At 38.1% G+C, this 16,372-nt stretch overlaps 1 protein-coding gene across 2 annotated transcripts in view; it reads left to right on the forward strand.

Annotated features, from left to right (window-relative positions):
- GALNT1 (polypeptide N-acetylgalactosaminyltransferase 1) overlaps nt 1-16,372 on the forward strand; it is a 73,973-nt gene that overhangs the window by 11,770 nt on the left and 45,831 nt on the right. Inside the window, exon 2 of one of the 2 annotated variants that reach the window (XM_048938664.1) lies at nt 8,220-8,391. The gene's annotated coding sequence lies outside the window, so the exon portion shown is untranslated. The remainder of the gene's footprint in view (nt 1-8,219; nt 8,392-16,372) is intronic. The other variant, XM_048938665.1, reaches the window with a different exon arrangement.

The raw sequence follows: 16,372 nt of genomic DNA on the forward strand, positions 1-16,372 counted from the left end.
TAGTAAAAGAATTTGCAAATCCCAGAACTATTATTAGGCTATAGAAGTAATGACTGTGGGGAGAATCTCCCTATTGGTAGATAATTTTTGACTGGTATGTTTAACCTGTCTAGCCAGTTTCAGATAGGAAAAAATCAGTTTGACCTCCTTTCTTGCCCCCTCTTGACTCACTGACAAAAGACTAAATGTTCTTCACCTTTCAGTGCTTGCTTGCTTTCTGGGAAACAAAGAATTGAAGTAATTGCTCTAAACACTGGAGAATTGGATGTAATTCAGGCTAAAGTTAGCTGCAGTTTTCAGGAAAATATCAATGGAATCTTTACATGAAATAGGAGGGACTTGCATACTCCAATAAAACGTACTACCAGCATATCCTGCACTTTGGTTTACAGCATGGGGTGCACTGTTACAGCACTGAGGTGGGCTGGACTAATCTTCGAAGAGGTGGATGAGATTGTTGATGTGCCTGGATAAGATAGGGCATCTCTTTAGCAAAATAGTACTTGTTTAGACCAGACAGACAAGGTAATTATATAAGAAACTAAATTGGCACATTTTCTAAATACTTTTCTGTTTTTTGTTGTGTGTGCTGAAGATATGACTGAGTTTTAGTCTTCTGGGATGTTATTTGCTGCATTCATTCTTGATAAGTAGAATGTTGTTAAAATGGTATAAAAATACAATTGAATTTTCTGTTCTGTATTCTTTTTTTTTTTTTCCTAGGGATATGGAAGGTTGATAAAGCTATTGCTGAAAGTGTTATATTTCATCATCTTTTTATTTAGAGTTGGTTCAGAACTTACTTTCTTGAAGTGTGGAACACTTTTTGATGCACATCTGAGAACAATGCTGACAAATCAGTGGTTTGAGTATACTTGGTTTGTAGAACACTTCAGCTTGCAAAGTAAATAACTGTCCTCAGCATTTGCTATTTTTTTTTGGAAGCTGGTAGAGCACTTGAGCTGCTACTGAAGTTGGCTCTTAGTAATTTTATATCCAAGTAATTCAAGGCTAAATATTCATGCATTGTACCATGGAAATCCAGCCTAGGTATTTTGATGAGTAGACTTCTGTTTTGTTGGGAGCCTTACTTAAGGCTAATTGCAAGCCTCAAATTTTCAGCTGCAGATGAGGGTCTTAAAAATGCTTTTTCAGCTGGCTTTGCTTCTCTGGTTACTAATGATGATTTGGATGTGAGTCTCTTTAAAAAAAATTGAGTGCATTTTCTGATGTGTCCGAAAGGTTAGTTGATCGTTTCCATGTGAGCCTGTGTTAAGAAGTGGTTTGTGTATCTTCTTTTGTCTAACGGTTGAACTGAAATGCCACTGAGTTGGAAGGCTTTGTTTTGGTGCACCATGAGGCACTCGAAATTTTGGGGTATGTCCTGCTTGCTTTTCTTGATGTCATCCTAAGCATTTTGGACTAAGTGGTTTAAGACAGTACATCCAAAGATTTCCCCATCTTTCTAAAGAAGTTAAGAACACTATGGTGAACAGACATAGAGCATTCATATTTACACTGTTTCTTATTTAGCTATATTTATAAGAAGTGTTGTCTTTAATTTGTGCACTTGCTGAGGTGTTCTATGGTATAACATACCTGCTATGAAATGTTCAGGTGTACTTTTTCTGCAAGTCATCTTTCATTCTGTCTCATCTTCCCATATGAAATAGCATGTACCTAGCCTAGTGCCTAGTACCTAACCTAGTCTCAGAACTTTGGTTATTTTATCTTGAGTGACCTCAGTTTTGAGGACGGATTTGAAACTTAGACATCCTGCATGTTTTCACATTGCAACCTAGCTTTTGCTGTACTCCAGGACAAGCTTCCATGTGGGTTGTTCTGATTGCATCCATTCGCAGAACGTTCAAACAAAAAATATTCCTTAGCCTTGAACAAGCCCAGTGCGTTGGTGAAGCAAGTGTTTATACAACTGATGTATTTCCAGTTATGGAAAATGCAAAGTGGTTGGGTTTGTCAGAACAGCTGCTGAAGGTGAAACTGCTAGGTGAAGCTGCTAGCAGTGAAAGTTTCTCAGAATCTGAAGCAGTCTACAAGGTAACAGATCAGTAATCCTTCCCTCTTGCTGTTGTGATGTAATTCACAGTGTTTCTGGTCCATAGCAGCCACCAAAGGGCATTTAAATCACCGTGGAAATTGGAATAACTGGAAAACAAAGAATTGGAGAAAATAGGGGAGAATTACCAAGCAACAGCCTTGTTTAAATGTAATTCAGTAGCAATGGCAGATTGTGAAACTGAAGAAGCTGCTGCTGAAATGAACAGTCTTTCCTCTTTCTTTTACCTGGCTGTTCTTTCCCCTCTTTTGGTTGTGACATAGATTGTAAATGTTTCTGGACTACAGTTCATCTCTATGTTAAATTGGCTTTAACCTGTGTCTAGATGTAGCAGTGTCTGAGAAGTGTTTGAGTACAGTGGGACATACTGTTGTTTTCCTTGAGCTTTTTAGTGTTCCTGTTTCTTGATTTTCAGCACGATGTGTATGTAAACTGCACACTTTTCTTCCTGGTTACTGGAGTACCTCTTGCGTTTGTGCACATAATAAAAATATAGAAATGAGAGGCACTGCAAACAGCTGGCTAGCTCAGCAATTAGTAAACAGAGGGAAATGCACTATTTCTAGGAAGGAACTTAAAGATGTGCAGCACGATTTTGGGAAACTGCGTGCTGGATTGCAGCACTGCCAAAGGCTGCATTGAAACAGCAGTGCTTTTTTTAGAAGGGCTACTTCATGGGTTTGTTGTTGCTGTTTCCTTGTCCTTGTGATGACAGTGTTAATAGCTCCCAGCGTTCAGCTGCAGCTACCTGTTACTGGCTGCACAGAGATGGACAGACAAGAAGCTCTGATCAGTGTTACTCAGTGCATCCATTGTTTTTGAAGCATGATAACATTATGTTTCCTGAGTTCCTTTGTGGTAAACAGAACTTCCTGAAAAAGGGACCATTGTCTCACCTGAAGCCAGTAAATGTTTGTCTGCCTGCTTGTGTGTGGAAGAACGGAAGGAATTTATTTCTTTTAAAGTGATCTCCCTGTTTTGCAAATGGGAAGTGATATTCGTTTGTTGGCTCAGCCAAATTTCTGATAGTATTGCATGCGGGAGAACTTTGCTGGGAGGCAGATGAAGATATTTGAAACTGGAGTTTCTGTGGGAGGGTTGGTGTTTGTGTGTATGAAGACATATGCTCACTTAAGCAGTTTGTTGTTTTGGGGCACGTAGACTGCTGCTGTTGACACTGACAGACGGTCTTAGTGGAATTTTTAAAGTCTGGTGGAAGGCAGAAAACCGTTCCTTCTCCGCTCCCATACGCTTCCTTCCCCATGACTTCTTTCACTGAAACACTAAACTTCTCAGAGAACTGGGTCCATGGCCTGGACCTTTTTGTAGGGAGGAGTCTGCCCTATTTCTATGCTCTGTGCACAGAAATTTTTCACAGATGATTTCTTTTTTTTCTCAAGATTGACTTCTATGTTCTGTAAACATACTGTTCCTTGAGTTAAAGTCCTAATAAGCGGTTGTGCTGTTTTGGACCTTGGAGTAACAATCTGCTTGTTCGCCTCTTGAACAGATGACTAATATTTCCATGACATCCTCAGGGACTAACATTCCAATGTGTGATAATATAGAGCGCCATAAAACCCTGGACAAGAACACTGTTTTCCTTTTCACAACTTCTAATTATATCTTTAAAGTGAAATAGGAAGTATTCTCTTAAGAGTCTTTCTGTAGTTAGATTTGGTTCCTAAGTTAGTAAATATATAAACAGCCTTTCGTAGCTATGTGTATAGTCATAAATAACGTGGTTTAGAATGAGTACTCTTTAATACTAATATTTCTCTCGCAGTTAAGGTTAAGAAAGTAGACTTGTCTTTTATGTCAGAGTGCTGGGAGGAATGATTTCTCAGCATGCATGCAGACAATTAGATGTGTGAAGCAGTGGTTTTACACTGGGGACTGTACTGCTTAGTACTCTTCATGGGAAAATATGGTATTGAGATCCTTTGTAAATGTTGAGAAGCACTGTGTAAATTCGGCATTTGCTTATATTGTAGAACTGTGGAATATGGTTAGAATGGGCTCATAATGATTATCGAGTCCAGTTCCTTACTCCACAAAGTACCACCTGCAATTTAAACCCTGTCTCATGAGATTCTTGTGATTCCTGTGGCAAAGCAGTTGCTGTTGAGGTCCAAAGTCAGTCTGCAAGAAGTGTGTTGTCTGAAATGTCAGTCAGCCATCTGCTGCTAGTCCCACCTGAGCACAGGGAGAGCAGGTCCACTGTAAATTGTATTTCCTCTCTCTTCTTTTCATCCCCAGTGAACGCTTTGTCAGCTGAGGGAGTAGAGGTGCCCTTTGCGTCCTGCGTCCCCTGTATGACTCGGGATTTGCTGGTGGATTTGCAGCACGTGGAACAACGCAGGCAGTGTTCCCGGTGAGCAAGGGAAGGTGCAGAGGAGCTGCCAACTCCCCACAGCCAACACACGGCTCTTTGTTCATGATCCTGCTGAGAGTAAGCATGCTGCAGCGCCACTGATGCACTGTGCTTAAGGCTCGTATACGTCAGTGCTGTCAAAATAAACCGTCTGTGCTCATCGGTTTGCTAGCCTTTTGTGTCCTGAAAGTTAAGAAAATCTTCCACCAACCCTACAAGCTGTAGTGCTGCTCCTGTCGTGAGCATAGTTTGTTTCTTCTTGGGCTTTTTGGAGAGCAGCTGTGATAGCTTTTCAGTTACACAATTCTGAGTCAGTACTGTTATAGCTATGAAAATAGTATATCTTAAAATCCAGAGAGATTTGCTAGTAATGACAGTGAGCATGATAGTAGACAGTTTGCTGCAGAGAACAGTAGATTGTCTTGCTTTTTTTTTTTCACTTGTGCTTTCCAAGAATGTGGTACTCTCAGCAAAGCGAAAATGAGTGTTGCTATAGTTTTGATTGAGGATGGGAGTGTATTTTCCAGTTGACTTATAAAAAAATAATATTTACTTAAAGAAAAAAACCGTGGGCTGGCTCAAGTTGCTTTGAGGCAGTGTCCTCAAACAACAGAAGACAGAGGGCCTGTGAGAGGAGGGCGTTGCTGTGCTATTTGCAAGGCTGTGCTTGCCAGAATGACTGCTTTGTTGGTGAACAGCCTACTGATGACAGCCAAGGAAAGTGAAGGCATCGCTTCAGGTGTCAGCCTGATTGAAGTGACTGCTTCCTTGACAATTTTTTCCAAGTTCTGGGGACATAAATAGTATGATAGCAGCATGTACTTTACACCTCTTGAAAACATACATGTATTTGTTATTTGCTGATTATAATGTAAATGATGCCAGTGAATCATTTTTTGAAAAATTATGTGCAAGAAGGATGTTTAAATCTATCGAATGAACCTTTTTTAGTGGAAATGATATTTTCTCATACAACATTAAGTATAGCCACGGAGAATTATAGAATAAAGCCATGGTGCATGTGTTGTATGCTCTGTTTTTGTGTGTGTCATTGGTTGCTTCTCTTAAATACTTGAATGTAATGTGAGAATTTCTTACAAGCAGAAGCTGCTTGGTTGCTGTTTTTTTTTTCCAAATGCTAAAAGTACTCAAAGAACTTCATTTTAAGTCTGTATAGTACTTGCATGCAGGGTTTGAAGCAAAACTTTAGTTTGAGTTATCGGTGTTCCGTACCATGTTATGCTGCTACGTATCTGGTACCGTAATATAAGTAGTCCTAACCACTGTGGTGCTGGATGCATTACCTGTATTTTCTGGTGTCCGTGATTCCTAACCCACTTCCTGTCTACAGCAGTAGTGTATACTGATCGTCACTGCTTCCCAATTACTTAGATTTTACATCAAGGAATTAAAAAGGCACAGTGCAGATTCAGCTTGATTTCTCTTTACGTTGCAGGTAAGACAGTCTTCTTTTTGCGCAATTTAGGGAAGCAAATTTCAGAGCCTTATTGTGAAGCTCAGAGACACAATCAAACCAACCTAACTGCGTCTGCAACAGGAAGCTTGTGGACTAGAGAAAGCCACATGTAATACTCTGACAGAGCAAGCTGAGGAAATGTAGCCTAGATGTTTTTTTTTTTTTAAAAAAAAAAGCTATTTTAAGAAGTGTGTGAAATCATTAGGTTAGCAGAAGCTAGTGTTGTTTTTCAGTGGTTCATTTTCAGAAGGGAGAGGATATTCTGTGGGCTTTCTTTCAGAAGTTGTTTCAGTTATTGTTCATGTTCATGAACTGGATAATGAAGTTTCAGGACAACTGGCATTGGAGAATAAATGCGGGTGCATTTAAAGTTGAGATGGCAATACCAAAGAATCTTGAGTAAAAAAAAAAAATAGCTTGAAAGGATAGGCTGTGATTAGTAGAATAAGTGAAATGTTTCATGTTTAGGAAAAATTAACATAGAAGAGGGAGAACTGTTGGCGCAGTTCCTTCCAGCCTATCATCCACCCCAGTCTAGGACAAACTGTGGGTTATGAATTCATGATGCAGCTTTGCTTATAAAGACAAGGCGGTGTGTGTTTATTGGTCTGAACAGAATGTGGTGCAATCTGTAGGGCAAAACTTCCTGCTATTGTGCTTATGGGGAGGTGCTGGATCAGTTTTGGCCATTGAACTTCAAGAAAGTTGTAAGCACAGTTAATTTTTCTGGAGATTTAGGAAAGATAGTAAGTGTGGAAAGAATGATTGAATGAATTAGTATTTCTGTAACTCAAAGAAAAGGCTTTAAGCTCGTGTCATGGTATCTTAATACTTCCAGAAAGACAGCAGTCAGGCTTTGGGTGTCCTGCTGGGTGTGCCTTGGGTTGTCTTGTGAGCCCTTATTCTTCTTCTGGCCCTTTGAAACTTCCTTTTTTTTTTTTTTTTTTTTTTTTTTGATATTTACTTTAAAAAAAAAATGTCATGGAAGATCCTCAGCCATTTCTTGTAAAACTTAGACTGCACCTTTTGTGAATATAGACTTACTTAAATACAGACTGATAGAATAGGTATGTTACCAATATTTTGGGACTTTATTCTCAAATTCAGAGAAAAACTATGAGTTGAAGCATTTGTCTTTTCTGCTTTGATAAGAAGAAGAAAAAAAAAAAGAAACAGTGAAGTATTATCCCCATATTGAAGCAGGTGAAGGAATAATGTTTTAGATTCAGCAGTTGTCAAACATCTTTTATTGACAATCTTAGCTTATCTTATCAAGTATTTCATCCATACTGTCATGTTAATGTAGTGCTAGTATCTTAATTTTCTTCTCTGTTGTATATGTTTTTGCATTGGAATAGGCAATACAAGAGAGCTATCAATTTAAACAGATGGAACAACGAACTTGAATAACTTAGAAGGTTCATCTATAATACAACAAATAAGCTCATAATACATGGCAATTATTACCTAAGCATATATGAGTTACACTTGCATTAAAAACTGGAAAATTTTCTTTCTTGCATCTGTTGAGATGCTTTGTTTACTTTTAAACCGCTTAGAGTTTTCTTCAGACATTGCTGCATTAGCTGAGTGAAGGAGGAGATTGGAGGGAATTGCTTCTTTCAGTGGTGCTAAAATTCTAACGCTTGGAAAGCCTCAGACATCATTTTTCAGGTGTCGCGTTCCAAGAGATATTTGAAAATACATTAGTTTGTAAGGATCAGGGCTGTGTAGATTAATAATGTTCCCTCTCTCTTCCCAAGTTGTCATTATGAACGCAAATGTTTTAATTGTGGGCGAGAGATGAAAGAGTGTAAGAAAAACGACATCTCTGAGTTACAGTATAGCTGGAAAAATGTAGCCCAAATGAGCGATCTGCTAGGGAGCTGCTCGTGTAAATGTGTGCCATGAAGAGGCTGTGTTCTAGCCTTTTTGAGAACAAGTCCCAGTTTGCTGTGCTAAGTGTTCATGATTGGATAGAGGGCGACATATATAGAACTCAAAAATAGATAACTGCTTATTTAGGAGGACAGGCAGTCCTCCTACTCAAATCATATCATCTGAAAGGCTACAAAATGTTGATGACTTGTTCCACCTCTCCACTCTACCCTGCATATGTTGTTTTCCTCGCAGGCTCTTTTTAGCAGCAGTCTTTTGGCTCTTCCTTCCTTGTACAAAAATTTAGATTTTGAAGTCTTAAATAGTTGGAAAGCTTCTGTGACCTTCCCCTTTTAGCTCATGCTCTGCCAGAATTGAATTTGGAACTTATCTGAATTTCTGTTCTTCTCTAGGACAGCCTTAGGACCTTTTGGATGGAAGACCTGTGGTTCTGTGTTCATGTCAGAATGACCTAGATCACTTTGCCACTCTGTGGTTCCTACCGCAAGCGCTTGACTGCAGTGCAGTGGGATTTCACCACCAGTGCTTGTGGACCATCCAGATGGCTGTAAACCTGCAGAGGAGGTTAGTATGAAATGGGATCCAGGAATTTTTGACACTTTGGTGACGTTTGTCCGTTTTGGATGCATCATAGAGTGAAGAGATTGCATGTGTACTGCTAAGTTGCTATTAGTATTTATTTTTCTACTCGCTTAGGTCCCTTGGGGACCAGTTCAGTTGTCTGAAACCAATTAATTTCTTTAACTATTTACACAAGACTAGTTTATCAGTTAGTATTGTTCTCCTCTAGTAGAGAAAAATTCTACATGTGAATAGAGCACTGCATCTTCAGTTCTCCTAAATTCTACTTCATCCATGTGAAATCTTGACAAGAGATCTAGGTCAGTGAGTAAGAATTCAGATTGGTCTTCAAACACAGAACTTCTGGGCCATAGCTTCTAACAGCAACATACCTATATGTGAACAGCAACTAAGCCTGTTTGGCTTTATTATTTATTTATTTTTTCCTACAGTCAGTTTCTCCTTAAACCATCTTTTTTTTTTTTTTTTTTTTTTTTTTTTTTTTCTTTCTTTCTACAAGCCATTTGGCAACTTTCATAGAGTTGATTTTCACAGACTTAGTCCAGAGAACTCATTTGGGACAACTTTGCAGTTCAGGTCTGTTGGGACAAAGAGGGAAGGGGCTTGTTTCAGGATTAAGGGAATCTCCAGACAACTTCATAACATTTTAATTTGGTGTGGGTCAAAAAAAATCTTAAATTCTTAAATATCTTAAATTCATTTCTTCAAAAGAAAGTCTTAAGCAGTTTAGGAGAGGGAGTGAAATCTGTTCAAAATTTATACCTACCACTGCTAAGCAGTGTTAGCTACTCAAAATAGGAAATCAGCATCAAGAACAACAAAAAGATGGATTACAGCTTTTATTTCTGGATTTTATTATGGTGTTTTTAGCAGAAGCTTCCCTGCTGTTACTTTCCCTGTAGCCTAGTCAGCTGCTCTGTGGCTGTTGTCTCTGGTGGTGACTTTAGTCAGGTAACACATTTGTGTGGAAATAGATGCTGTTGGACAATACTTGATTGTTCTGCATACTTTGGTCTGGCTAAGTATTGGTGAACTGATGTGTTTGACAATCCAGAAGTGTTTGTGATTGTTGTTCTGGTGTATCAGTTCCTTGGTTGATGTTGTTGCATTGCTGCATAACTTTTTCTCAAAGCAGGAGGCTGGCTTGTTGGTGAATCTTTAACCACAATAAGCACTTGATATAGCCTTCTCAAGCACCCCTAGTCTTTCTTGTTTGAAAATATTCTGGTTTATTTAGGGAAGAAGAAACTTCTAAGAAAAGTTACTGTAAAGTAATTTCAAAAAAAATTGGAACATAGAATTTTGAAGGAGACTATACAATTAGGATTTAAGTTACAAATTAAAGTATGAAATAATTGCATTACTCAAATACTGTAGTCCCCAATTAAGTTATAGCTGAATTTGCAAAATGGTTCCACTGTATTCCTCAGATTCCTCATTGTATTGTGCTGCATTCCTCAGTGGACCTATTTAACCCTTGGACTACCAAACTGGAATTTCCTCTACAAATGTTGTGGTTGCGGTGTCTTAGTAGTGCTACCCAAGAGCTGCTTTAAATATAATATCTTTGTTTGATGTAGGCCTCTTGCTTGTTATGTTTTCCTTCATTGATAATGTTATCTTTTTATGAAGAAGTGCTCAAAGTGTTGGATGTTCTTTCTGAAAACAACCCACATTTTGTCACGCTTGACTGGATTTAAATGCAACATGCTCTTGGTCTAAATGTTAATATTTTGTCGTTTTAAGTTTCAGCAAATTGATTTTAACTAGTGGATATTTTACTTGTTTTGCTTATTTGCTTGGAAATACTACTCTAATGAATGTTAAGAGGTTCAAAATAGTGATATGGGAGATGTCATTGTGGCCAGCATTTAGTTTGTCTCAAAATTTTGGCAGTTGAAGTTTTGATGTCTGAACATTTTCTTGTTTTTTCACTGAGGTTATCTACTGTATCTGGAGAGGAGGGATGAGACAAAGCTGTTCACAGTGAGATTACAAGACTGAATTTCTTGTCCTTCCTAGTTCCATTTTTTTTTTTCCCTCTGTAGTCTCTATATTCTGCAATTAAAAGTGATTTGACTCTGCTGTCTAGCTCTGTACTGTATTTGCCGTCAAGCTTCTTTCAGTCTTTCATGGCTGCTCTGTTGGGCTTTTTTTGTCTGTACATTGAGCTTTTCACATATTCATGTTTGTAGGGACTACTAATGCAAAATTTGGTTGATTTATTAGCATTAGGACTAGCATATGATGTGGCCCAATCAGGATTCTCTCCTTTGCACTTAATGACACCACAGAAGTTATGCCTGCTGGTAACTTACAGTGAGCTAGGCACATGCCAATGATGAGTTGCAGTATTGTTAGCTAGAGTCATCATTTAGGCTCCCCAGGGAGGTGCTTGAGTCACCATCCCTGGATGTATTTAAAAACCATCTGGATGTGGTGCTCAGGGACATGATTTAGAGGAGGGTTGTTAGGGTTAGGGATGTACGGTTAGGTTGTGGTTGGACTTGACGATCTTTAAGGTCTTTTCCAACCTGAGCAATTCTATGATTGTATGATTTATAATTACTTACATAAACCCTTAAGAAAAGCCATGTTCATTTGACAGGTGAGTACTGTATGGCTAGGGTTTTTTTAATCGTATGGGCAGATGTATATTTCTTAGAGGAGTAGAGTCTTAATTCCATTCCTTCTCTTTTCTCCCTCTTTCTCATGTTAAACAATCTCAATTGTGGCAGCAACAGAAGACTGCTTTTTTGTCCTGACTCTACTTCATCCTTTTTTGTATGGTAGCAGCCTAGGAGATGTAGCTGAAAGAACAGTGAGGGAAAGAGAGTGTCTGCTTGCAGGAAGCAGAATCGGTCAGAACTGCTGCCTGCTTGAGGGATAAAGACAGTTTGCTTGCTTGAATGTCATATGGGAAGATGCAGCGGAAAGGAGAGAGAGAGTAGAATTCTGTTGTGTAAACATCCCCTAACTTCAAACTAGCCTTTACAACAGTTGAAAATGGACAGTACTGATACTTCTATAAATTCCTTTGTACTGTTAGGGTTCACAAGTTCTTCAGCGAATAAAGGTCTCTGGCTTACCTGAAGTCTGAGTTATGGAGGTTATGTTCTGATCCTCTAGAAATATCAGTCTGTGTGCAGTAGACCAAGATATTGTGGGGATGAAGAAAGTATCCAGAACTCTAGTCGTGGACAGGGTCCATTGCTGTATCAGGGTATATTGCAAAATGCTTGGGCCACTTCTTTTCAGTTTCTTCTTTCCCTCTCCAAGGTAAAAATAACTCTGAATTTTAAAGTTTTCCAGAGCTCTGCCTTGTCAGTCTGCCTGTTTTGCTTTTCATCTGACACTTCTTTTCTTCTTGTTGAACTGTACAAAGTAGGACCCCAAAATAAAAAGATTGTCTACTTCAGAAACACTTAACTTGGACAATTTCATGAGTTCTTGAAGAAAATGTCACTGTTAGCCTTTCTATGCCATGTGTACCTCTGCTTGGCTTGACAGGGGAAATGAAGAACTGAATCCTCATGAATAACATGCTGTGTGTTGCTAGAAATCTCTGGGAAGACAGAGTTATTAAAAAAAAAAAAAAAAAAAAAGAAAAAAAAGAAAAGGGAAGAGCAAATGAGTAGCATCTTAACTTCGATGCAATACTGTGCCTGTTATTTAAGTACAAAGCAGTTACTGTCAGCAGAAGTTACCTGCTGAGGGAACAGCTGTATGGTGTGGAAATGACTTTGTGTCTGCTAATATATGCTTGGCAGCTGTGTGGACCTGTCTGCAAAAATATAGCCATTTGGTTTCTGTGTAGAATCTGTATTCACAATGTGTCTGTATCAGTGGGATGGCGGGCTTCTTGAGAAGCACTGCAATGATTTCATGAATGTATCATAAAATTGGACAATTCTAGCTTTTCTTTTTGCCACGTCTGGTCAGATTTCCTGTCTAGAGAAAGAGAAACACTTTTTTTTTTAATCTTTAAAACATTTTCTTCAGAGGATTTGTGTTGCTTTTGGTTTGTTGTTTTTTTTTGTTTTTCTTTTTTGGTGGAGAACTGTTCTAATTCTGCAGCACTTCTTAACTTTATATCTGCAAGCACTTGATTTGTCAGCAAGTTCTACAGTTATTCTAGGCAGAGCTCAGATGGTTTCTCTAGAATGTTACCCCAGCATTTTTCTTTATATAGCTTTCAAATCTTCTTTTATTTTAGAAGACTTACAAGTTTTTGAGTATTTTCCACAAATAATGCACGTAGAGGAAAAATGTTCTTCAATTATATTTTATATTCATTCTGATTCTCCTTATAAATTATTAATCTAGAACAGGAAGCTTTGGAGGTTAGAGGTTTCTGGAGTTATCCTATAAAGGCAGTTAATTCTGTTCTTTGCATTTCATCCTATCTTTCTAGAAATATGTAATCTTTTGTTCTGATCAGCTGACTGCTTATCTTTTATCCAAGTTCTTGGCTGTTAGTGATTCGTCCTTAGTGATGACTATTTGCTTATGTGATTTTATGCAATCTTTACAAGCTTTTGAAGAATTAATGTACAATTTTATTCCACTCTAGCTTTGTTTTTGATACATATCTAAACAATCAGAAGCCATATGGGGGCTGGATATTTTAGAACGTTTGAGACTTGGCTTACAAGATTTAACTTCTCACACACGAGGATCACTTCAAGAATGTCTTATGAAACATTTGTTCACTTGATTGTTCATAGGCTGCTTAGGTCTTTGACCATCTTTTAAAAATGTGTAACAGAGAGTTCTGACTTCTGATTAGTCAAAGATTTCCCCCTGGAATTTGTGATTCTTCTTTACTGACACCTGAGTTGATCCTCTATTTTACTTCCTTTGTAACTTCTATATTAGTAGCAGAATATAATGTAAATTCCACTCTGCGTTGTTCGTTGGTGTCAAGAAGAATCTCTGCACGTTTCCACGGAATACTTCAGAAGCAAACATTACCTGGTGTTTTTAACTCACGTGTGCAGACTGAAGAAAATCACTTGCAGGAAATTCTATTGAGAACTTGACACATCTGTATAAAGAGTGATCTGATGGGGATAGTATTCCGTTTAGCTCAGTCTCAGCTGGTAAAAAGTGAATTTAACTTGACACTTTCATGTAGAACCCTAAACAAATCTTGGTATGAAGTTTGATTTTTCCAGACTGCAGAAACACTGTAAAGGAAAATGGAATATATGAATATTGAGAACATGGAACAACTTCCAGGTGTTTTTGCTGCCATATAATGTAATCTTTTGCATGTGATTTCTTTAAGAAGATTGTTCTCAATAGTGATTTTATATTGTTGTTGTTGTTTTTTAGGCAGGAATTTTAACTTTAAACAGTGTCCTGTCAGCTTGCTTGTTCTGCTTATAGCTCATCTCGCACTTGCAGATGATTTAAAAAGTTGCTTTGGAGTGTGTGTCTTCTTGATTATTAGAAATTCTTCAGTGCTCGTGTGCATTTGGTGTTAGTGAAAGCCAAATGATGCTATTTTTGGCTTGAAGACTTCATGCTGTCTTACATCATGTCACAAGCCTGAGGATCTAGAATGTATGGAGGTGTTTACACGTCTTTGTAACAAAGTGCAAGTGATGAGTATACTAACAGCCTTGTCTGCCATTGTTAAATCACAGCTGTGTAATATAAATGTTGAATACTTAAGCTTTTCATTTCTGACAGTAACCTTGGAGACTGCATGTGGCTCTAAAAGTCAAGGTAAAATCAGTTTTTAATAATTCTGAGTAATGGTGAACTTACTGGGTATATAGCCTGCACGACAGAGTTGTTTTTCTGGAGAAAATAGAAGTGGTCACCTAGAGCAACTGTGCTGATATGAACTCTGTTTTCCTCTACCAGTCCTATAGTTTCAGGGTTGGAAGACCAGCCATTGTGGCTTTTGGAGACTTACCAATAACTGGGGTCAGTTTATAGCTCAGTTTATAGTTTATATCTAGGTCACCAACTGTGAATTTTCCAAAAACAAAGAAAAAAGTCCTATTTCAGCCTTCTAGGCCTCTGTATGGGGAGTGGAAAGCTTACTGATGGTCTTACTGATGCATCTCAGACATTAATTGTTGTCTGTCGGGGATTTATGAGCTTTGTGCATTGCTAGTGCTGGCATGAAAGTCCTCACTTGCTGCTGTTGATAACAGAAGATTCACTTGTGAATGAATTACTGTCTTCATGCTGCCCGCAGTACTCACTGATGAAAATACTGCCTGTATCCTCTGGCTGTTATTCTTAAGTCAAGCACACTCTGTAGCCCTCCCAGAGAGTGCATGTGAAGAAGCTATGGCTCTGAAGAGGGATGTTTTCCCTTTGTCAGCATCTAAGCTGTCGGAAGCCCAATTTAAGACTACGGTTGTTTCAGGAAAAGAAACAACTGCATTGGCTTATAAGTCTGCCTTTCTAAAAGGGCTGCCTCTGCTGAGGCTGTCAGGACAGGCTGTATCTGCTGCTTAATGTAGGAAAGAAAAGGTTTGAATGACTGTGCTTTGAACTTAACTTGCCAGTGCTGTCATACCTAATGGCTAAATTCCTGTGCCAGAAGTTTCTGTTATGACCTTCCAGGTACAGTAAGTCTGTGTATTCATGCTGTTATGTGTTGTAATTAAATTGAATTAATTATGTACTCCTAATGTTTGAAGCCCTAATGTAAAAAAGATATATATATATATATGTATATTTGTATATTATTGGCATATTAAGAAATACATGCTGGCTGTTCACTGGGTATAATAGAAATACATTTTAAATTGCAAAGCAGTTGAAGAGAGAATGGAAATTTGTGAAGGATTTCTGAATACGTCTATCTATTTTTAGTTAATTTTCCTTTAAGGTGGAGAGCAGACAGAAGAATTGCAGTTGTTGCCTCAGTCATTTGAAAGCTACATTAAAACCATGGAAGTAGGAGTTGAGTGTCTGCTGTTCATAAGACAATAGTAGTCTCAGTACTTATGTTGCATTACTGATTTCCAAATTGTAGCAATCCTCTTGAGCTCTAGTGGTATTTACAGTGATGTTCTGAGAGGGGACTATTTTTGTCTCTGAACTGGATGTATTCTTCTTTTTCTTGTGCACCAAAGCTTGTGGAAAAGAATTCAACTCTAGAAGTTGATTAAACTGGCATTGAACTTTGTTCTGATTGAAATACTGTTCATCTGGTCCTTTGAAACCTTGTCTTTTGCAATTTCTTTCAGCAAGTAAGATGAGGCTTAAAGACAGTATAACAAACACCTGTTGGCAGGGAGAAAAGAAGTTAAGAAAGCCTTTCGAAGACTTTAGTTTGAGGACTTCCATGAATAATCTATTATTTTATCCTCAACCCATCTGTAGAGAGAATATAAATCTGGGCAATTTCCTGTCCTTCTGAATATTCTTGCATTTCTGCCTGTTCCAGAATATTGGTTATTCCATGTGATACTCACATACTACCTGATTTCTGCTATCTTACTTCAAAATTTGACATGACAGTGATTTCACGATCCTACTGAAGGGATTACAGATGCCATCCAAGTTGTATTAGATTAGGTCATCTCAATTGTTAATAGTCCATCTTAGGTATGATCTGTTCCTTTTTCCTGCTCTTGTTGTGAAATGTTTCTGTGCAGAGCAAGAATAAGAGTTCATTCTATGCTGAGCTACACTTCTCAGATTTTTGAGCAGTGGATTTTTTTTTTTTTTTTTTTTTTTTTTTAAAGGAACTTTTTCTTACTGCTCATATAAGATCTGTTTCCTCTCATCTCTTGTTTTAAAACTTGCTGTTGAATTGTACTGAAGAATTGACTCTTAAATGCTCAAACTTTGCAAAATCCATCAAACAAACTAGTGTAGCCCGCTGACAAGGAGATCTTTGTTTGAACTGTAAGGAGATCATAGAATCATAGAATGGCCTGGGTTGAAAAGGACCGCAGTGCTGATCTAGTTTCAACCTCCCTGCTAAGTG

This window comes from Lagopus muta, chromosome 3 (genome assembly GCF_023343835.1).
Source record: "Lagopus muta isolate bLagMut1 chromosome 3, bLagMut1 primary, whole genome shotgun sequence".
NCBI lineage: Eukaryota > Metazoa > Chordata > Aves > Galliformes > Phasianidae > Lagopus > Lagopus muta.